General features: G+C 41.0%; 1 protein-coding gene across 6 annotated transcripts in view; it reads right to left on the bottom strand.

Annotated features, from left to right (window-relative positions):
- The window catches only part of NDST2 (N-deacetylase and N-sulfotransferase 2), a 76,988-nt gene that overhangs the window by 33,259 nt on the left and 21,030 nt on the right, over positions 1-22,699 (bottom strand). Inside the window, exon 2 of one of the 6 annotated variants that reach the window (XM_015866639.2) lies at positions 13,446-13,506. The exons of 2 other annotated variants lie outside the window; for them this stretch is intronic. The gene's annotated coding sequence lies outside the window, so the exon portion shown is untranslated. Of the gene's footprint in view, positions 1-4,859; positions 5,692-13,445; positions 13,507-18,420; positions 18,619-22,699 lie in introns of those variants that run through there. 3 more of the 6 variants (XM_085554423.1, XM_085554422.1, XM_085554425.1) reach the window with 3 other exon arrangements.

Here is a 22,699-nt window from a genome sequence, read left to right as displayed (position 1 = left end):
CCAAAACACAAGTATTAAGTAATTTTTAGCTACAGCAACTTTGAAGAGCTGTAATTGTCCTACTAAAAAATTAAACCACGATAAGCATCTTTTGGAATTTTAGACATTAATGTTAAAGTTAAATACACAGATTAATTTTAGTTCTAATTATTTGGTCTACTTAAATCTGACATAATTAATTTGGTAGTTGGAATGTAAGAATTACAGCTTTTTGGAAGACACGCTCTGTTTTGGTACACAACAAAGAAATGAAGCCTCCACATGAACTGCAAAATTGAGTCTGCATTAAGGATCTGTGTTAGTGTTTCTGCAATATGGAAAGCTTTCACTTTGTCCTCATTCTCCCACAAAGCACTACATGGCTTTCTGAACTTCTGTGACTGGAAGCCTAATGGAAAGCTCATTCAAAGGACCTGCTGACACCTTGATACTTGTAGCAAGAATCTTGCTATGGTGTTTTTATGCGGTTTTCTGCACTCAGACCTCTTGGCCTGCCTGTGCTGTACCAACCTATTTATCTGACACGACCAAGCAGCAGCACGAGGCAGCAGCCTACTGCTGGAGGCAACCCAGCCTCGCTGTGCTCCCGCTGGCCTTGGAGTTGCTGCACAGGCAAATGTGCAAACTCACCCGTATCCTTTCTAGTCAGGAGAGCACATGCACATGTCCCCCTTCTCTCTGGCCACACGAGGCTGCCAGACTGACAAACGCATTGGCCATTCCAGCTCCTAGAAATCCAGAGCTCGTTTTCAGCTTCTCATTTCCCCCCCAACTCAGCTGAGTGGCCCTTCGGCAGCAGCAGCAAACTCCATCCAAGCAGTACCCAGGTGTGCATAGGACTACTGTAGCCTACTCCCATTCAGCTCCTCTCAGAATTAAGAAAGGACAACTATTTTCTAACTCATTCCTGCACACAAACACTGAGGAGCCAATTGTGTCCCCTCATCCAGACATGGACTCTCCACACTTGAAGAGGAACATTCCACTGCTGAGCCAGAACTGGGAGCTCCATGTTCAAGAGACCAACACCACAAACTGCTGCCACGTAAATGGCAGCATCATTTCTGGCTTCTTTCTCTCCTGACAGCTAAAGAAGGGGCAGAAGGAAGAGGAGCATTATCACAAGAGACAAAACAGGGTAGGATATTGAAATCTTCAACTTCCTCTATACACACTGGTCCACAAGCATAAAAATTGCTTTCTGAGATCATTTGTAGAAACAGTAAGTACATTTTATGTACCTTCTGGGAGACAAGTAAATATCATTTTTAAAGCAAGGAATTTGAGAGCAGGACTGAGTTCAGTTCACTATTTCACGTCTAACTTGTGGTTACACACTGCCCAAACTGCATCTGTAAAATGAGAACCATGTTAAACAAAGACTGCGAGCAGTGGTGCCTCAACAGCACTATGTGAACAGACCAGAATGAATTCTTATCTTGATGCTACCCTGCAAAATAAATGTAAAAAAAAAAAGTGATAAAGGTGGGATTGCCACCTGCTCTACTGTAAACACACCAGATAATGAGATCTGAGGCAGAAAGGAGGTGAAAAATCCTCTTGCAGTTCTCAATTAGAAGAATGATTTCAACTTTGCTTTGCTTGCTTACAGCACAGAAAGTGGCCCGCGAAAGGGGTAAAAATCATTTTCCCCTCCACTGTATTTGCCAAACTCATACATTTCTTTTTTTTTATTGCTTCTGTTTGTGTCAAACAGAGGAACGGTACTCATTCAACAAGGGCCACCTCAGAGGTTAAACTACTGGCAGTGGCATTTAATTTATTGGGAAGGAGGATGACAGTGAATTTACTTTAGGTCAAATTGCTTATATGAAGAATCACCTTGGACTTTGCAAGTGCTGAGAATACAAACAAGAGGAGATATTTGAGTCCTCTACCTTTTTAGAGAGAGTTTTGCTTTCCTTTGTGTTCCTAAATAGATCAATGCCAATCAACCAACTTCACACAGGCAAAACCAATGCCATGAACGCTACCCCAAGTGCCCTATCATTTCAGAAGAGACTCCTCCAATTGTCTCTCCCACTGCTTACATAAATCCAAACCAGTAGCTGTATATACATCAGTGGGATGCACCAGTGGTGTTATGTGCTCTCCCACACACCCCACACACCGTCTCCCTAGGAAACATTTCCACATAACATAAATACATTCCACACTTGAATTTTCAGCATACAAGTGCTTGCTTTGAAATGAAGCACGCAATATGGAGTGGCCATTAAGTATTGCAGAAAGGTAAACTTCTCCATTCTCTGTTTTGGTTCTAAAAAGGAGGGCGCCTTTATAACCTCAGCTCATACATGAGGCTATGAACGAGCAACATTATGCATCCTTTGTTGTACAATACCTAACTTTACAACCTTTTGTTTGGAAGAATGCATCACACTGGATTAAAAGATGCTTTTGAAATGTTAAGCAACAAAAAGCCCTTCAAGGAATATTTTGCATTAAAGATGGCTTCAAATTCATAGTGAAAAACTCCGGTACCAGCCACATTCTGAGAACAATGTGTGCTTGCTCTCTACCAGCCCTCGTGCCTGGCTTGCTGGATCTATAAGGGAGTTGGTTATTGCCCTAAGGGAGTATTAGATAATAAAGAGCTCAGAGTTTGTCTTTCGCTTCATGCCCAGGCTCATCCTAATGTGTATAAGTAGGCTTAGTTTGCAGACTGTCTTTCTCAACCTCTTCCCTCTCCTGTTTTTCAGCAACCCAGCAACATTGTTTTATAAATGAGCACTACCAATTGCCTCTTCTGAAACATACTTATTGAATCCATCACCTTATTTAGAGCAATCCAGAAGACTAAAATGAGGTTCCTAGCTTCTAAACACACCAAAGTGCTTTTGCTGCACTGAGTGACCCCATCATGAAGCAGCACAAAACTGGCATCCCACATAGCAGTAACTGCTCAAGTACCTGCTCCGGTCCAGCAGCACTAAGCTACAGGTGGCACACCACCCTGCTAGAATGGAAACTCTGGAACTGGTGCATGGAATTATGTGTGTCAACAGAGACACAGCTACATACTGAAGTGCTAATACTAGGCAGAACAGTGCTTGTGCAATCAGACCTTAACTGTGGTTTCAGGAAAATGGTTGTATCCACTCATGAAATGCCATAACGTTTTACTAAGCATATAAAATGGCTGTTTTAGGATGGAGGACAGCAGCGGGCTTAATAACTTTTCATTATACTTCATCTAAGATGAAAAGACTTGATACATAACTTCTGGATGGTTTAAAGCAACAGAGAACATTTTTATTAAAAGATCATTTATATTTTTATAGCCATTTCTTTCAAACCATCAATGCAGAAAAGCCATATAGGAGGTTGCCCGTCAATTCCAGCAGTGAAGTAAGACCCATCAGCATGTGACCTGTGAGACGTTACTTCAGTTCTTCATTAGTTGAACATGTTAACTTCCACTGTTTAATTATCTTTGAGATTCTTGAATTTAATAGTATAGAGAAAGGACAAAGTCTTACAATATATACAACAACAAGGAAAAAATTCCATTGCAAACCCAAAGAAGCAGTGAACACCAGCCTTCCTTATCTTTTACAAGTTGAAGCTGGGAAGTGAAGATGGAGGGCTGAGAAGGGAATTAGAAATTACGTCTCCTCACCACATAGTTGCATCATAGAGACAAGGTTGTAGACTGCAGGCGCTGCATTTAGATAGTTACTTATAAAGCAGCTTAATCATCTGACTACATTCACTACAATAAGAGGGGAAAAAAAACCCACTAAGACTTTGAAAAGAGTTTCTGTGAGAAGTTTCTGGTCTGTGCTCCAGGCCATGCTCTTATGCTCTTTATCTGCAGCCTTTGGCCATACTGCACGACAACCAATATAATCAGAGCAAACTTGACTGGTTAACTGAAGAACATCACTTTAAGGCTCAAATTCTGTTTAGAGTGCCCTGACCATGAGAAGATCAGGAGGCCTCCATCCTTAAGCTTGAAGATCAAGAAATTTCTTAATGACCAGAACATCTTCAGTGTTCCAAGTGAATCACTTCCCAGGGAATTCAAAACTGAAAATCAAACACACTGTAACAAAATGATTTTCTTTTACTAGTTTTTGGTGAAAGAAAAAAGAATGTTTACAAAATTTTCTACTTCTAATCTTTCAGGTTGCTAAACATTAGCTTAGCAAAACCAGCTTTGCTCTTGATATGCAAATGAGAATCTAGATTGCTGCATGACAAACCACTAGGAAATGTGGCTGCATTAGTCCTCAAGGAGCATATGAAACATCACCTGATTTTTAAAATATTCTGTCTGTAATGGCTCCAATCTTCACAAAGATTTCATCAGTTACCAATATTGCTGATATCTTTCACCTTCTAGTCAGGTATCCAAGACTGACTTAGAAAGGTCAGAGTATCTACCTTTAATGGAGGGTAAGCAGTAGCTTAGGCGAAGAAATGCAGTTATACCCAGATTCCTTATACTATTCCCACACATTTGAGCCATTAACTTCTTACAGGCCACATTTTAGTATCTGAATTTAACCCATTAGGAAGGATTAAATACCCATCAGGGGAAGGAAAGAGAGAACAGAAGGAAGAGGAGAGCAAAGGACTAACGTGGAGTTTAATGATAAAGGATTGTAACAAGCATAGCAGTGCAAGATACAAGCCCTGCCAACTCCACTTAGTGCACTGCCTAACACAATCACTGAAGAACAGAACAGCTCCCCCATCCTCCTCTCAAAGCATGTTCCTTGCAGATGTCAACTAGTTAAACACACAGTCAAATAGCAAAGCATGAATGCAAACAATGCTTACAGACTAGGTAATAATTAAATAAGGAACAACACAAATATTGAAATTCCTACCTTTAAAGGCGATGCCCACAAGTGAAGTTCTCACTTGGAAGGGGTCTAGCAGTCAGCAAGAAAAGACACGATGCCAAAGAGAAATAAAGGAGAGTGGAAAGCCTGAGAGCTGCTCTCCACAAAAATCATAAATGAACTAAGCTGGCCTTTCCTGAGAAGGGCAGCCGGGCTGCACAGCTGGTGGATGCCTGAACTATAATCAGTAGCAGTGACTGCATTCCCTTCGCTCAATGCTGCCAGATCATTCTGTGAACCTAAGGATGCTGAATTTTAAGTACACACAAATGGAAAAATGCAAATAAATTCACGTTTCAAAAGAGCAGATCCATGCTGAGCTTAACCCAGAACGTTAAGCCCTAGCTGGTATTTCATACTGCAGCTACAGGTGGGCAATGGGCAAAGCATAGTCTCACATAAACAGCTCAAATGAACAGCTGCTTTATCCCCATAAACTATCTTGCCTAGCAGCTCCTCTCTGGAAAGCTTCCACAGCACTCCCTGAAATCCCAGGAACAATGAAGGGAAAGTAAGAGAAGCACGGTCCTGGATTCAGATTATCATGGCACACGGCAGATTCAAGATGCTCCTTCAGGGTGGGGATACAGCTCCGTTCCTTCCACTTAACACGCTGTGCATCTCATCGCAGTGGGGCGTTGAACTCCATTTGCACAGCAGACAATGGGATCTGGCAGCAGTTCAAAGGCATCTCAAGCAAAGTGACTGAACACGCTCACTGCCGCTGGGGCAGAGCGGGATGCAGGGTGCCCACTTTCCTCCCCTCCACCAGACTGCACAGGCAGGTGCTGCACCGCTGGCAGCCAGCTCTCCTTTTGTTCCAGCGGCAAGAGGATCAAGGGGGAAAACAAGAAGGTGCTGCTACAGAGCATGGCAGCACTGAGACCCACACCAATAAGGTAGAGAGATGCAGGGCGGGGGGAAGAGAAGGGAGAGGGGGAGAGAAGCGGGTGGGAGAGGGAGGGTGAGCAGGGGAGAGGGGAGGAAGGCAGCCCACACAGCCAGCAGTGCCTGGCACCCTGACAGCATGCTGCCGGAGTTTGTCTTCTGAAGCTGTCATAGCTTTATGGATGCCTTCAGATTGACAAGCTGACGAGGGAAACTACACTCTGCAAATGCATTCAGCAGTAGTAAATTGCTTCTCTTGCCCTAATGTGGCTCACAGTTTCACTCGGGGAACTGATCTCATTATCAGAAAAAAAAAAAAAAAAAAAAAGAAACCAAACCAAATGCACAGAAGCTAAGTGTGCCCAGACACTATTATTGGAATTTGAGATGGGAATAAATCTGTGGATGGACATAGAAAAATCACCTGCTCCAGCACCACTAATAAAAAATTAACACATTCAAAGAACAAATACATAAATCTGAGGGCATGCTCTGTCCATGTGGTGGTGGAGATGAACTCTCTTTAAACCCCTAGAAGGATGCCGCAAGAAGGGTTCTGTATTTTAAAACATAGCAGGCAATGGTGCTTGGTGGAGCGGGGATGCATGCGGGGTCCATTGGAGGAAGCACATCACTTCTGGCCACACCACTGTGCTCTGCTCTCTGAAGACACAAAGCCAGAGGGAGGCTCAAAGCTGTATCTTCCCCCAGACAGGGTTTGGGAGAAGAGGGTTTTCAGCCAGGATGACATACTAGCACACATCTCTAGAGGAGTTATTTTAACAGGAGCTGACAGCACACAGTGAACGCTCCTGTAATAAGGCACTGCAAACTTAGTGCAATGGAGTGTTACAGGGTATTAGGCAGTGCTGGAAGAGGCTTGAATCTGATCGATTCAGTTGCTACTTTTATTATAAAGCAAACAAAGCACCTCCTTAAAATTTTCTCCTGACGTTACCAAGATAAAAAGAACAATCAGAAACAAGGGTGAGTTATTGAGCTCTCACATTTTACCTCCTATGCCTTCACCTGATTGTGCAAGATGTCTACCTTCTCCCAGTTAAAATGACCAGGTAGCCACAGCATACGCTGTCTCTAAGATATTTATTTTCTACAATTATCTTCTCTAGCAGAACAAGCCTTAACCCTCAGCCTAAGAGTTAGCATGGTTTAAATTGTTTATTATAAATCAGATGATTTTCCTTTTGAATTAACAATAAATTTAACTCAGAATGGGCATGCTATTATGCATAACTTCTGTTCTGTAATGGCACAATGACCTGCTCAATGTTTTTTCATCCTAGAAGTTACATTACAAAAACACAGCAAATTATTAATTCATTTAATATGGAAACTAGAAAAAAAAAATTAAACTCTTTCAGAAGTAAAAGCACACGGATATTAGGCTATTTATTGCTAAATGGTGAATAAATGCCAAGGTGCTGAGAAACACTGATTACACACAATAAAGTAGTGCCTCTGTCCTAATTAATCAGCAAAAGCTAATTGGATGCTGAGAACCATTTAAAGATGTGGGTTCCACAAGTAACAGGGGACCCAACCCTCTATTCTGCCTCATTTTAGAAAACCTTCTCACAGACACATCAGGACAAAATGCAGCACTGCAAGTCTCCTTATTCTGTGAACTGCAGATGCACGATGTTGACAAATACTTTAAATTATACATCACCTAAAACCATTTAATACTGCCAACTATGCCAGTAAGCATATTGTTTTCATTCACTCTGCAGTACGCAAAAAGCAAATGTTGGACACCTTTCAGTGTGCCACCAATCACAAAGATGGCAGAAAATACTGACTCCACACAACACAGGACTAGTTTTTAAAGCAACTAAGACTTTCATGAACAGTTTGCACCAAACATTTAACAAATATTCTTCCATTCTCTGGTATTTTCCAGGTTTTTTTGACACTTGCAGGTAGTCCTCTCACATCTATTCACTTGGAAAATATTTGGGAGAAGAATTACTGCTGTTGCATGTACATGAAGACAGTCTTTACTGCCTAAAGTAAAAACTTCTGCACTTTTCCCTAAGGTGAGCTCTCCTCCACTCATCCTCCTCAAACCTCCCTCAGGTTCCCACTCTCCCCCAACTTACAGGCCCATTCCATACTGCCCTACAGATCAACAGCCAAGAAAAAAATACATTCAGTGGCTTCCTTACTGCCGAGCATCACTTGCAGGCAAGCACATCAATGGTATCCTCATACTAGAAGGCAGCACTAATACTTCAGTGGTATTTTCCCAAACAGCTGGCCCTAACAACGCAGGCCAGAAGCAAGCTCAGCATTGCTTCATGGCGGCTCTCTCCAAAGAACCACGGAAATACAGCTGAAAACACTCTATGTTGCCAGCTGTTTAAAAAGACAGCTCATGCTCCTGCATGTTGTAAGCACCCCCCCTCCTTCCCAGACAACTTCCACTGTCACAAAGTAACCATGTAGGTCTCTCTGTAACCTTCCCTGAGCAGGCTGTGATACACATCAAGGCCTCTCTGACACCATTATGTGATCTTTGCCTTCACTAATCAATGCATTTTAATAATTGCAGTGAGAACCGAGGCACAGCTGCAGAATTATATAACAGAATATATAACATCAGAGCAGTGGTTTTCCACTGAGGGAAGGTTACCAAAAATGAAGCCAATCATCAGTAGCTTTAATTCACTGCAGAGGTGTCCTTATCTTTATTCAACTTCCCTTTTCTTTTCTTTGTTTTGTTTTTGTTTTAAGATCTGTGAATTAAAACAGATTTTAAGAGTAGATTTTATTAGGGCAATGCACTGGAAAATGAAAGTAAATTCAAAATGTCTAGTCATGACTCAGATAAAAGCTAGCTGAAATCATGTGCCCACTGCAGCATTTCTGAAACAGCCCATTTATTTCCTTTATTTCTAGTATTCATAATCTGCAAAACTCAGCTTAAAACCAGAAGAAATTGCTAGGAGAAGGGGGGAGTCTGTTAGAGTCTCTATACCTAAACTAAGAATAATGGTAGTTACAGAACTAACAGCATTTACATTGTTTCTCCTGATAAAGATCATACTGTGTAATAATGACATAATTTCCAGAATGCTGGGTACATCCAGCCCTCATACTGTGTTTGCTATCTGTACCTTAAAAGGCTGTATGATATCAAGGATGAGGAGGGAGAGGATGGAGGACAGGAGAGCCAGCCCTTGAGAGAAGCGCAGACATTTTTACTTCAGACAGTGAACAAGATCTGTCAAATTATTTTACAATCTTTGTAAAGTTACGTTGAACAATCCCATATTTTTATCTGTAAGCTACAACAGAATGATAACACTGGGCAAGTCTCGGCCTTCAGACACAAACACACAACAAATCGAGCAGTTTATAGTATGCACCAAACGAGAATTTCTCACCCAGTTCCCCAGTTTTAAACACACATCAGTCTCTTCTGCGCACAGATCCTGGCCCCCCATTCCTTGCTCACTGTTGTACTGATTCATCTTGTTTCACTATAGGTATAGACAACACACTGAACATGCAGTAACCAGCCCCACAAATCAAGATCAAGGATGTTTGTGTGTAAATTTCTCTGGAAAAATACTGACACAGGCAAAATCCCTTCTTCACTACCCTTCTGGTCACAGGTAAAGCTGAAGGCCAGTTTAATACCTGCGTCAGTGCCTATATGATAAATCAATTTGATTTGAAAACTGGTATAGAAGACTGAAGGAGTTTACTTCCTCCCAGATTCTCCCTGAGGTTCAAAAGTGAAAGTCTGTTACAAGTTTGCCCCTCTTTCAGCTCCTGGATAAATTTAACCAAGGGCTTGTGCTTCTGGTAACAATGGGAGATGATGGCACTTAGAGCAAGATCTTCCCTTGTCTAATCTGTTGCACTAAGAAGTTGGAGGTGTCAAGGCACTGAGAGCAGTGGAGTCACCTTTGCTTCCTGACTCTTGCTATGCCCTGACAAGCGGCTGGTACAACAGTGGTTCCATGAATAGATTTTAAAAAAATCAATGGAAACAATATTTATCTCTTCTGACAAGTAACTGGACAGGTCTTTTCTGGGAAGCCCTCCAAGTTGTCCATAATCACAACCTAAGTTGATTTCCAAGCCTTTAAGCATGGCCTTAGGACAGATCTTGGCAGTCTGGTCAATGCCTTAGCTCAGTAATGGATCAACGGTTTTAATGCCAGAACCAGAAAATATAATCTGAGAAACAAATACAGTTTTGTATTATAAAAGGACATGAACAATGACTTCGGTTTGATTTAATGTAAGAAAGTCAAAGAACAGAAGATCATCCATTTACAGGAAAGAACTTAAAGGTAATGTGTTACTTTTCCTCCCCATGTTGAAGTAGAACAAAAGCTCCTGATGTATTGAACACAGCAATCCCTAGCCATAACATCATATTCATTCAAAATACATGGTGAAAATGGCTGGAGTTAAGCCATTAGACTGACAAATAGATGGCACATTTAGAAGACAGTAAGTGAACCCACCAGAGCACCCTACATCATGTCCTTCTGCTTCGTAATTAATTTTTTGTCTTTATTCAGCTGTATTCACATTTTTTCATCTCCCAAAAGATCTCCAAAGACCACTTGCAGGTAAGGGATATTAATATGGAGGAAAAAATAACGAGGTTAGTAGTAGTTGCTATGCAGGTTGCTAGCCTTATATATTCTTTAAGTAGGCACTTAGAAGTTCCTACAGTTTGAGACAGTTCTATTTTTTCCTCTCTTTATTCATCCTTAATACTCAGCAGGCTCATCTTTAAAAATTATATAGATAGTAACTGGCAAAAATCCATCACTCGAAGCTGCCAGGTCTCTTAAACTTCGGTCCAATAAACCAATTAAAATATTTAAGATCAGATTCTGTCCAAGCACTAGAACTCATCTCTTGCATTAGTGTGGCATGATGTCATGATGACACATCATCTTACACTAAGTATATCAGCCTATTTCTGGAGATATTTCAATGACAGAATGTAATTGATGAGATTAGATCAATTGTACAGGTTTCAGAGGAACTGGTTACCTGCTCCAAACAAGGAGATGAAGAATTGGTGGCTGTAAAGAGCCGAGCAAACAAGTCCTTAACAGATCCAACTGATAGGACAAAACAGACTTAGTTAAGAAAGGTAACAAGATGAAGAGTAATGGAAGGGAAAGAAGGAATATGTCCATCTGCTTCACCTATGACAATAAAGAGAGATCATGCACAAAAGAAAAGTTTTTAGGAACTTACAGGCTTCAATTTTTATTTTTTTATTTTTTGTTAGTTTATTTCTAAGTAAGAAAGTAAGCTTCTGGCTTTTGTGATACTCTTTCTGCCATTTGAGTGTGTAATATCACTGGCACAATCCCCTCACCATAGGAAACATTCAATAAGAAAATCCTGCTAAAACAAGGACTGAACTAATCATAAAACCAAACATAAGTTAACATAAAGCCCAAAGTCCATTCTAAAATAATAATGTACAGTTTCCAGTGCTTCTGCTTTCTAGTACAGTCTGGCTATATATTCTACTGGTCCCCTCTCCACCTGCTAATATTTCTACATCTCTGATCTCTGCCTCCATTCCCTGCACTTTGGGTCAAAGAAAATATAGTCACGGTGGCAATTTATTGTGGTCATCTCTCAAATCAAACATTTTTCTCCCTTTCCTCTTCTAATTGTGTTGCATATAAACTGACATTCATAGCATGTATGAGGGCTGCTCTGAAAGTAATGCCTCCTTGTTTATTACGTTGGCCCACAACAACAGAGGCAGATGCTGGTGGTATGGCAGTAGAGGTTCCTGCCAATACTGTGCTACATTCTGTTGCTGTGGCAGCTGTCTGGCAAAAATGCTATCTGACATGGATGTGTCTAAGAAGCAAAAGTGTGTAACTGAATTCCTCTGTGCAGAAAAAATGGCACCCACTGTCATTCATTGACACTTACTGAACATTTACAGAGACTAAACAGTGGATGCGGGCACAGTGAGGTGATAAGTGGCGAGTTTCAGCAGCAGCAACAGTGACACTGGTCCACCTCTGCTGGTGCAGATGGTGCACGGCATGCAGCACTTGTCCACTGCTGGTGAAAATGCATAGCTAATGGTAGTGACTATGTTGAAAAACAGTGTTTTTGCTGAGAATTCTCTCTACCAGGTAGTGTTATTGTGCTTTTTGTATCTAGTGCACTTTCCATGGGAATAAACAGGAAGCATTACTTCCAGAGCAACTCACGTATAAAGAATGAAATTCCATTAATTCCTCATTGTGGAGGAATGGAAAGAAGTTCCTTAAGCAAAGCAAGACCTACATAGAAACCTGTCTCAGAAGAAATGTTTCATTACAACAACTGTATCAGACTCATCTATGGCTCCCCAGGATAATTAGGGTTAGAGTTCAGTTTCTGCTTGACAGATATAGCTTAGAAATGTGGTGTGAGAAGGGTCCAGAGTCTGAAGTCCTCTTTTTAGTACGCTTTCTCACCACTAGAGTTTCTATACAGAGGAACTCAGCATTACACAGCAGCTCCCGTGATTTCATTTTTAAAAATCGGGTCTATGTGCATAATGAAGGCACTGTTCCATCCTCCCTTTTTCCGCCCTCCAATTCTCTGCCTAGCTAAAGCTGTAACAATGTACTTGTACTCAGCAATCTGAGATACTCTTGTAACAACTAAGATTACTCTTCAGACGTTCTGAGGGAAAAGTATTTCAAACCAGACTTCTGGCACACATAAAAACCCAAACCTTCTTTGTTGTTTAAGGCAAAGAGTCAAGGAACCCTGCAATCATGACCACGTCATCTCTGTTCTGCACCACTGATTATACGAACTTCAAGATACGATTGGCATTTTCAATGTACTGCAACACCTGGAAGCCATAAATACCCCAGGATCCTGACACAAGTTCTGCATCAGGCACGGGGATAAGAACAGCACTTTCTTGCAAGTGCATAATATTCAAGCATATATGCTACATATACTGCACGAGAATTACCTTCCCTCACCATTCACACAGACAGTACTGAGGAAAAGAAAGTGGGGCTCCTTTCCTCTAGCACAACATTTAGACCAAACCAATATTACTAATTACATTTACGGTATTTCCTGTGGGCATAAGTCATAAATGCAGTTCCAGTGTGCTGGGAGCAACATAAATATAATCATTCCCAAAGGGATCTTACAGCTGTTATACATGGGTCAGAGATTCTGTGAAATGCAGAATGTGAAATTTTAAAAGCTTTCTAGCCCACATCCTTCCCACTCCTTTTCAAAGTTAGAATTAATGGACACTGAATAACACTGCCCCAAAATTTGCCCACAAGGTATACAAATATTCACTCCATTCAAATAAGAAAAGTCTTTAGCAAACACCCATTTCTATCTCACCCAGGAACTGCACAGAAATTCTCTTCTAATTCAAACCAACTCCACTGTCACTTCATGCTGACAACTGCACGACTAAAGACAAGAAGCACAGAATTGTTTCCTCTACAAATCATTCTAAGCTTGCAAAGCGTATAATCACACTGCAGCGCTTAAGTCCAGCCTCTTCCTTCTACCCAATTCCTTGCCTTCTATTTTGATATGAGACCACTCAAAAGGCCATAAACAAGCTCTTCCTCTTGTCAAATCTCAAGAGACAACAGCCCACAGAAACGCAAATGATTCTGTACCTACCTCTGATTACAGTCTTAGGAAGAAAACATGCACATCAGCTGCCTCTCCCAGCAATGATGTTCTGTTTTAAAATAAATTTAAAAAGAAACAAGACCTTAAACAGTGCTTTGGTCTCTCTTCCCCAAAGTTAGCCTCCATTAGTGTTTGTAAATATTTACTTAGCAGGAGTACCTTCGCTCTCCAGAACCAAGGTAATGATTACATTACACTAACCACGGCATAAGGACAGAACAAGGCCATTACAACAGCACTGCTGGCACCAACCAGGCAATGACATCAGGTCTCATTTCAGCAGGCTCACTTGCACAGTAGTGAGAATGCGTGGGGTGAGAAATGACAAGCATGGGAAAAGAAAAACAAAAAACAACCAAACAACAAAAGACCTGGATTTAGAGGTAAACCACAAAGAACAAGACAAGTTCACAGAACAAACAACTGTGGCTAAGTTGAGAGAAGCAGACAAGCCAGCATAGTTCTAATGGGATTTCTCACATTTGTTCATTACTGCTGCTGCCTTTGAAACCAACAACAAAGCATAATGCAGGGCATTACTTCTTTAGTCTTAGCCACAGCTCAATCAGTTCAGTAAAACTTCAGCGGTGTGACAAGGTTTGAGTAGTTTACTGCTAAAGCCTTTAAAAGAGTCAGGACCATTAGGTATATAGTGAAACAAAAACAAACCTCCAAAGGACTGAGTTACACCCTTTCCCCACCCCTCTACCTGGCTAGTGATCACACAGATGAAAGTTACTTTGTGAAACCAACTGCAGCTCAGGCAACTTCTGTGCCAGCACACAGACATGAAAAATGCACCAGCTTGCTGGCAGGGAGCCCCTCAGTGGAGTTGACAAGACCCATGAAGAGAGCTTAGATTAGAACACAGCTGGGCTTAGGAAGTTGCTTTTATTGTGCCCACTGGATAGTCTCTAAAGGCAGATCTTCTGCAGCAGCAGGGTATCAGATACAAAAGCACTCTATTGCAGACTTCCAGCTCACATAGACCTGGATTCAACAGACATGCTGACCTTTGAGTTTCCAATTACCTTTAATACTCTACAGCCAATTAGTAAACAAATAAGAATCACACTTACACTGCCTGTGAATATAATCAAATGATCCCAGTTCCCTGCTTTCCCTGTATTTAAACCGCAAATTTAAAAGAACAGCAAAATCTTTTTTCCTTTTTGTAGCTTAGATAAAGATTATTTTAGAGGAGCACTTATTTTCTTCCTATCCATCCACAGTGTAAAACCTTTCACTTTTCATGCGATCCATAGAAATACGGAATATCCGGAGTTGGAAGGCCCAGAAGGATCACTGAGTCCAACCCCTGGCTCTACACAGTACCACTTAAATTCCAAACCCTATGTCTGAGAGCAGTGTCCAAATGCTGCTTGAACTCCAGCACTCAGGGTTGTGCCCGCTGTCCTGGGCAGCCTGTCCCATGTCTACTGCTCTCTGGTGCAGAACCATTCCCTAACCCCCACCCCCCACGGTCTACATGTCTTTATTTACCAGATGAGAGCAGACTTGAAAAATAAAAAATATAAGTAGAAACTCAATAGAACCATGTAAGACCGGAGGGCAGAATTTAACACCAGTTGAGTTAGGTACCAAGGAATTCAAACTAAATGTAATTACTGAAAAGTAGCCAGTGAAAAAACACAGACTGATGTTATCAAGGAGAGATTTTTCCATCAGTATAATATGACAGGGATTGGCCAAATCTGATTGCATGGCAAGATTTATTTTGAAGACCTTTAAACTTGAGGGCAGGTTTAAAGCAACGCTAATCGATGACACTGCTTTAATTTCCAGAGAAAGCCAAGTTAGGTGGCAAAAACCTTGCCTAACAATTTTCTATTTCCCTCCTCTATGCAAACTCATCTCTTAATGTTGTCCACAAGAAACAAACATATTCGTATTTTTGGAAAGCCCCCAAGAGCAACACATTTCATCTCCAGGCATTAGTATTTACTAATAGCATGAACCTTTGCCTAGCACATAATTAAGTGGTTTTGAAACGATGTCATTAACTGCAGGAGCATCGTATCTTTTCTCATGTTTCAAATTTATCAGCCACAACAATAGAGTGGGAAAGCTCCTGCCGTGTAGGAGAACCTGGCCTTGCAGGCTCCTTATGGAGCTCTTGTTAGTCAGGTGCTGCACTGTATGGAGACCCAGTAAGCAATGACATCTGTAATCCTGACAGTTTTATTTCTCAAACGCCAGCCTCACTGCAAGTTTCATTTTACTTTTTGCTCTGGAGAAAAGACCAAACCTGAATGTAACAGCTGCTCTCTGGAACACCCAGGACACAAATGAGAATGTGTGTGTGGTCCCCTTCACCATTACAAGATAAAACAGCTTTCCAGAAAATGAAGAGTTTTTCTAAGCAGAAAAACCTTAATATTTACACTAATCTGACACAACAGGATCCCATTAGTTTAAAAGACAGGGGCCCAACCAAGCTTAACTATATTCCCATGAAGATCTTATCCTTGGTCTAGGCAAACAGTCCAATGAACACCATACAGCAAAGCTCTTAGATGAATCTGTACTGCTGAACAGTGAAAGCAGTCTTGTTTTCAAAGTTCTAGAAATGATCTCTTAAATTCTTCACCTTTCTCTTGCATGATGGTTTATTTTCAATGTAATTCACCAGAGCAGCTTTCAAAACAGAAGAAAAAACTGTTTTCCCGAGGGAGGAGAAGTATCAGTTAGATCACAGAAAGCAAATGGTTTAGTTTGGTTCATAATTCACATAAGTCCTGTTTCAGGTCTTGCACATCCTTACATAGCGACATCCTGCCTGCAGACAATAAAAACAAGCTTTCCTCCAGCTCTCCTACTGTTAAATGGAGTGCATGTGGTCCAGTCCCAGCCTGTCATCAGCATGAGTATGTTTACTGCAATCCATCTTGCTCCAAAATGCCCATGACCTTGACACTTCCAGCAAATCTTACAAAGGGTAATGCAAGTAGCGAAGTGTTAGAAGTGTAATGCTCTTCTATCTTTGCCTCTGTCCTTTTCTCTCTTGCTATCGTCTGTCTGACTCCCAACAGCAGCAACAACAACAAAAAGCAAACCAATTACAATCAAGGCCAGTAGGGAAAAGGATATCCCTAACAACTTTCTTTCCAGTGTTACAGCCTAGCAGCCAAATCATGCCAAAGAAATGAAATTTAGAAAAAGAGAAAAGAAAAAAAAGGAAAAAAACAAGGTAAAGAACAACCAGCCAACCAAATGACAGAGAGAAGGGAAATGACAAAACATGGCATAACTTTCAGAGCAGCTCTCATATTTAGATTAGATATCAGGATGAAATACTTTACCATGAATGTGGTGAGGCACTGGAACAAGGTGCCCAGAGAAGCTGTGGATGCCCCATACCTGGAGGTGTTCAAGACCAGGTCAGATGAGACTTTGAACAACCTGGTCTACTGGGAAGAGTCCCTGCCTATAACAGGGGGGCTGAAACTAAACAGTCTGTAAGGTTTCTTCCAATACCATGATTCCCATCCTGACACAAGACCAACTGCCTCCTGACAGCAATGCCATAATTAAGATGATAACACTGGTCATTTTCTGAACTACTGGATTAGAGTAGCAGAGCTTTCTGTATTTAAACCCTTCACCCCATTCAGATGATTTAAATAATTCTGCTCATGACTTGTTTATGCTACTTTTCCTCAAAGCATTCAAAATTAATAGCAACACAATAAAACTAACTGCACTGCACTTACATCGGTACTAGCCTTTTCCTTATCCTAATAAACCGTGGTTCCAGCAGACAAAGCAATGCCTCAACTCCCTGTACCAGTCCTGTAGTCATCATCAACTTACAAACAGCAGTTAGAAAACAAACAAATAAACAAAACAAACAAAAAAAACAGCAAATAAACCACCGGATTAATGAAAGGCAGTCAACTATTTGATTTCCAGCCAGCCAGCCTGAGAACACTAAGAAGGCAGATTCCCAAAGGAAAGCTCATAATAGCAACCGAATATTATACAAAGGTTTTCTGCCTAAACGGTGACCCCCAAATTACAGTTAAGTTGAGAGAAACCATAGGGAATTTCAAGAAGAAAAGGGTGGTACTTCTCTCATCTTTTTCCTCCTTTAAATGCTACACATAAAGTCAGAAGCCCCTGCTGACTTTAAGTCCATGTAATTCCTTCTCTACATTTTCCATTTATCATAGTCAATATTTGATCTGGGCAGTGCTGCCCTTCCAGACTTCTGATGCTTACTTTGATCTGACTTATAATATGAAGTGCACTCTACACCATAGAGGAGATTCCTCCAATATTTAAGATGAAGTGGGAAAAAAAACAATGATAAAATATATCCCCATTTAAACCCACAAAGGTGCCCATAATGTTACAAATTGGCAATTCCAAGTTGTGATTCACCCCCACCAAGAAAACAATTAAAAACTAAAAATTAAGACAGTTCATTTTCTAACAATGGAGGGAAAAAAAGGTATAAAACACAAGGCTATGACTGTAAAAGCATAAATGCAATGGAAAAAAAAATATGGAGTTTTCCATAGTTCAGTTCTAATGCCCTGCTTAAACCGCTTTCCTTATGTTCTTCCAGGTTCACAGTAACAACTTCCAAGACACCATGGCCACAGCACAGCTGGTTGTACAGAAAAAATGCTTAATAATAAGAGATACTCTATCCAATGCTCCAAATAAAAGCCACAGGCATAGGTTTTCTTCCTGGATGCAACAGCACAAAGCTGAATGAATGCTAAGTTTGGGAGCAGAATGAATACAATGTCTTGAACTCAAATTGCAAGAGACTAGCTAGCAGATTAGCTGTATCTATACCTTTTTCATTAGGTGCATCATGTCTTTTTCAGTAGGTGAGAGAAGAAAATTTGCATACATGGAAATAGAGAAAAGAAGGAGAAATAGCTGATGCCTTTGGAGGAGTTAAGGGAAAGAAGAAATAAAAACTTCTTACCTAATAACACTTTACACTTAGCCACTCTTCAGCCCCAATTTCAGCTTAGCTAATGCTCACAAACAGACCTTCAGGAACTTTCCCACACTGAGTATGATAGTTTTCTTCTCTTCCCCCATGCCTTGCTCAAGATCTGCTCCTGACTGGTGCTGCTTTCCAAAACACCTCCTCTAGCTGGTTGCTGGTGGCAAATACTGCAGGTGCACCCAGCTGGCGAGGAATGAACAAATGTTGAACAGACTGCTCCCTCCTCCCTGGGGGCTCCCAGTCACCATCAAGGCTGGCTATATGAACGTTCAAATAATAGTTAAGCCTTGCTTCAGTCAAAAATAGACACCCGACCCTCTACTTCCATATGAGCTTGTTTGGAAGAACACTTAAGTGCACTATTTCAGCTCTGCCTTCCATTCCTTTTCCTCTGTATTTCCTGAGACACAGAGGTAAAACAAGCTTGTATACAAACTCATTTTAAAAGAAAACAAACAATGCAGTTACTTGATCCTTTATTATACAAGGAAAAAAATTACTTTAATGGATCAGTAATTCTTTTCTCCTTATTCTTCATGAGACAATGCTACAAATTGTTCTAGTTAAAGAGTAGTGTAAGAACAATGTCAGGAGTATCGATTCCTTCAGTGCTACAGGTGCAAGGACTTGGCTACATCCTTTCACTTGGTCTTTTGAAGTCAACAATTGGACTGTGGTTGAATTGTCAGGAAGAATGGCATCTGAAAAAGGTACACATGATCAACCAACCCAAGTTCAAGGAACACCGTAAATGCTTTGAGATTAGCTAGTCAGAAAAGACTGCGGATCCTCCAGGACACTGGGTTATCTTAAGGGGAAGTGTGGGCACTTAGAGACTGACTCATGGAAGCGAGACTAAAGCAGCTCTGTACAGCATTGTCTGAGAACCACTGACCCAGAAAGGCACTAAAGCAAAGCTGGGCACAACGCTCCCAGCGCAGACACTCAGCTCTGTGCTCTGCTGCTGGAAGGGAAATACTGCGCAGAGCTCTGCAATTTCACAGTCCACATACACAGCTAAGGGAGCTTTTGTGCTTACAGTGAAACGAAAATTTCTGCTTCCCTTCTTACCCTCTCTTCAAGCCTTAAGTTAAAAGCTCTCTGTTGCTTTCCTGCTCTCTCTTCCCTCTTGTTTTACCCTTCCACAGTGATTTGATGTGATTAATAGTGATTCATAGTGATTAAACTCTGTGTGTTTTCATGTAAACATCTGACTTTCCTGGCTTCACTGGAACGTTGCTGAAGGCCCCCCTCCCACTCTGCTCATCCCCAGAGATGGAAGCATACACAACTTTGTGTGAGCAACACCCTGAATAAGGCCGCACTTGTGTTCTTATAAGAGGCATCCAGCCAGCTGGAGGTTTCTTTATGGCTTCACTAAGTGCAAAGCCTTTCAGATTCGCAGACTGAGCCAAAAGCCTGACCTACCATGCCCTTGTGGGACCAGCGATACTCTTGCACTACTTGAGAAAGAAAAGACATGTTCTGTCAGGTTAAAAGCTTGTGACATGGCATTTAACGATTATCACTGTACGATGCTATCATTGTTTCAGGAGATGAAACAGCAGGGCCCAGTATGCAGGACTCATTTTTTTTCTTTAAGAGTTTGGATCAACTATGCTGCGTGTTAAGGCAAGTGGAAAAAAATTATGCAAAAGCGTAAGTACTGCTGGAGTTTTATACAACATCTCAACATCAGCGTGAGAACTTGATCTAATGTTCAGCACAACCAGCAGAAGTATTTCCAGTGAATTCAACAAGCACAAGATCAGGATTTAAACTTTTGCTGTGCTACTACGCACACATATATTTAGATATAAACTCACCAGGACATGCAATATTATAACATATATATATATACACACATATATACACTTTTTTGCATGGAACTATCTATGCATTACACATGAGTCATAGCCAAGTTGTTTTATTATTATTTTTTCCCCATTGTTTCTTTTATTTTTACTATCAAAAAACCATCCTTCCACCTTGGGACCCAATCACTGCCCGTTCTTACCTCTGCAATAACACAGATCTTATCTCTGTAATAACACAGATTTTTTATCTCACTGATCTCCTCCCCTCCACAGTACAAGAAGAGAACTTGTAGAATGAACAACTAACCAAATCCCTTTCAATTTAGGCTTCCTTGTGAATTGCATATCCCCTGCAACTGGATCCTGAGAACATCCACTCTCCTGTGGACTCAGGCAGTTGCAGATTATAGAGATTTTCATGGAAAACACTTTGTTTTTGATTTTTACCCTGCAGCTTAACTACCAATCCAACCTGAGCAGCATGAAAGCAGACAAAACGGAAATCATTGCCCAAATAACAATGTTCAAACCAGTTAGTACTTCTAACCACTATTTTCTCCAGGCAATGGCTCTGCTATCTCACCTCAACCCTGACTCAAGTCTGACTCATCTGTCAAAAGAAAAGCAGAGCTGTTTAAATGAAATAGTACTTAAGTCCTACGTCCACAAAATAATAGCAAAGATCTCACTAGAAAAGGGTAATTTTTTTTTGGCTTGCAGAACAGGGAAGCTGAGGAATAGAACACAGACACAGACACTTACTGGGGCAGAAGCAGAACCCAGAACTGGAGGTAAGAGACACTGAGTGCACAGACACCTAACTGCTGCCTGCTTCTCCAGAGCACTCTTTTCTGCCTGCTCATGATACCCCAGTGTTTTTGGCTCACATGAAACTCAGACCAGACTGAGCTTCCTGAGGTTGCAGGCATAGCCAGTATGAGAACGTGGCATTCTCATAAGCTCTGTCTTCCAGCTGCAATCCTTTGACACCACAGATACGAGTTATACTATATTCAATACACAGCACCTTCAACCGGACCTTCAACCATCAATCATTTGATGCAAAAACAGTTTCTCAGTAAAAATTACTTTTCTTTCCTGTTTCTAGCACCATATCTTCTTATCAATTCCAACACACACGATAAGTTAGATAACTTCTGCACCAAAGGACATCCCATACTGTATCACAAAAGTAAGGAAACCATTCTTCAGCATGAAGCTCAATACTTTCTTACCATGTAGAACAAGAACAGTTCTTTCAACAAAATCAGATCTTATAGCTTATCAAACCAGTCTCTTCTCCATTTTAACAGTGACTGGATGACAATTTCTGTCCTATCTACTGCCCTTCTTGTCTATCTCAGCTGGACTCAAGCTAATAAGTTTCTCATTAATGAAATGACTATGCCAAGGTACTGGCAGATGGCCCTGTGTTCCAAGCACATCTTTCCATTCCCTCCCTCCCAGAAGCCCTAATCTATACACAGTGTAATCGTCACAAAAACATATGCTCCCTGACAGAAAGCTTCCCTTCCATTATCTCTGTACTCCAGGGGATTGACCCCTGAAACCTCAGGGACGTGAGGCAACTCCCTTCCTACTCAAGTATCAGTATCCTCTGTGCTTAAAAACACATTCACCAGGTCCTGGCCAAAGTGCCTGTACAAGGCATAAAACCCATGCTAATCTCCCTCACCATACTACTGTCCATATTATATTCCACTACCAAGCAAAAGGCACGTACCATACATATCTACACTAAAAAAACCCTCAAGTAATGCATACATGATACTTGTTATATTCAGCACTTTGCCATTGATTTATTTACAGGTCCCTGTGGCAGTACATGAGCCTTCCTCTCACAAGAACGACACAACATAATTTATTATGTTCGTTACCCATAAACCTCTTGTGTAACGCTTCCATTTAAATGCTGAGTGAGTCAGTCACTAATTGTGTATCTCATATATCTTAAAATAATCTATTTGTATCATCTGTTGGTTCCCTCTCCCTCATCAGTTTAATCAGATTATTGTGATTGATGAATTCATTAATATGGTCATCATATCCTGAGAGCACAGCAACATCAACAGAAAGTTGTTCTTCCTGAACCACTATCTCCCTTCTGCATAAATGGAGTGCTATGAACAGAGGAGCAGATGAACATTACCAGTCCTGCAGTTGTGAGAAGGACTGCACAAAGGTTAGCTTTTGACATTTGGAATCAATCTGGCAGAAGCTCCTAAGAAAATGCTGAAGGCACGAGACAGACACTAACAGGTAACCATAATGTGAAGGGCTGCTTCAGCTCCCCGTATTGATTCTGAGCCTTCTGAAAAATCATTCTCCAAAGGAAGAGAATATTTGACTGTCAGTTCTCTTCTGCATTTAATCCCAACAGCACCGAACAGTTTTCTTCTACTGCAGATAGAGGA

This window comes from Coturnix japonica, chromosome 8 (assembly GCF_054131305.1).
Source record: "Coturnix japonica strain WE chromosome 8, WE-NBRP24, whole genome shotgun sequence".
In the NCBI taxonomy this organism is placed as follows: domain Eukaryota; kingdom Metazoa; phylum Chordata; class Aves; order Galliformes; family Phasianidae; genus Coturnix; species Coturnix japonica.
This window is presented reverse-complemented; position numbering and strand designations above follow the sequence as displayed.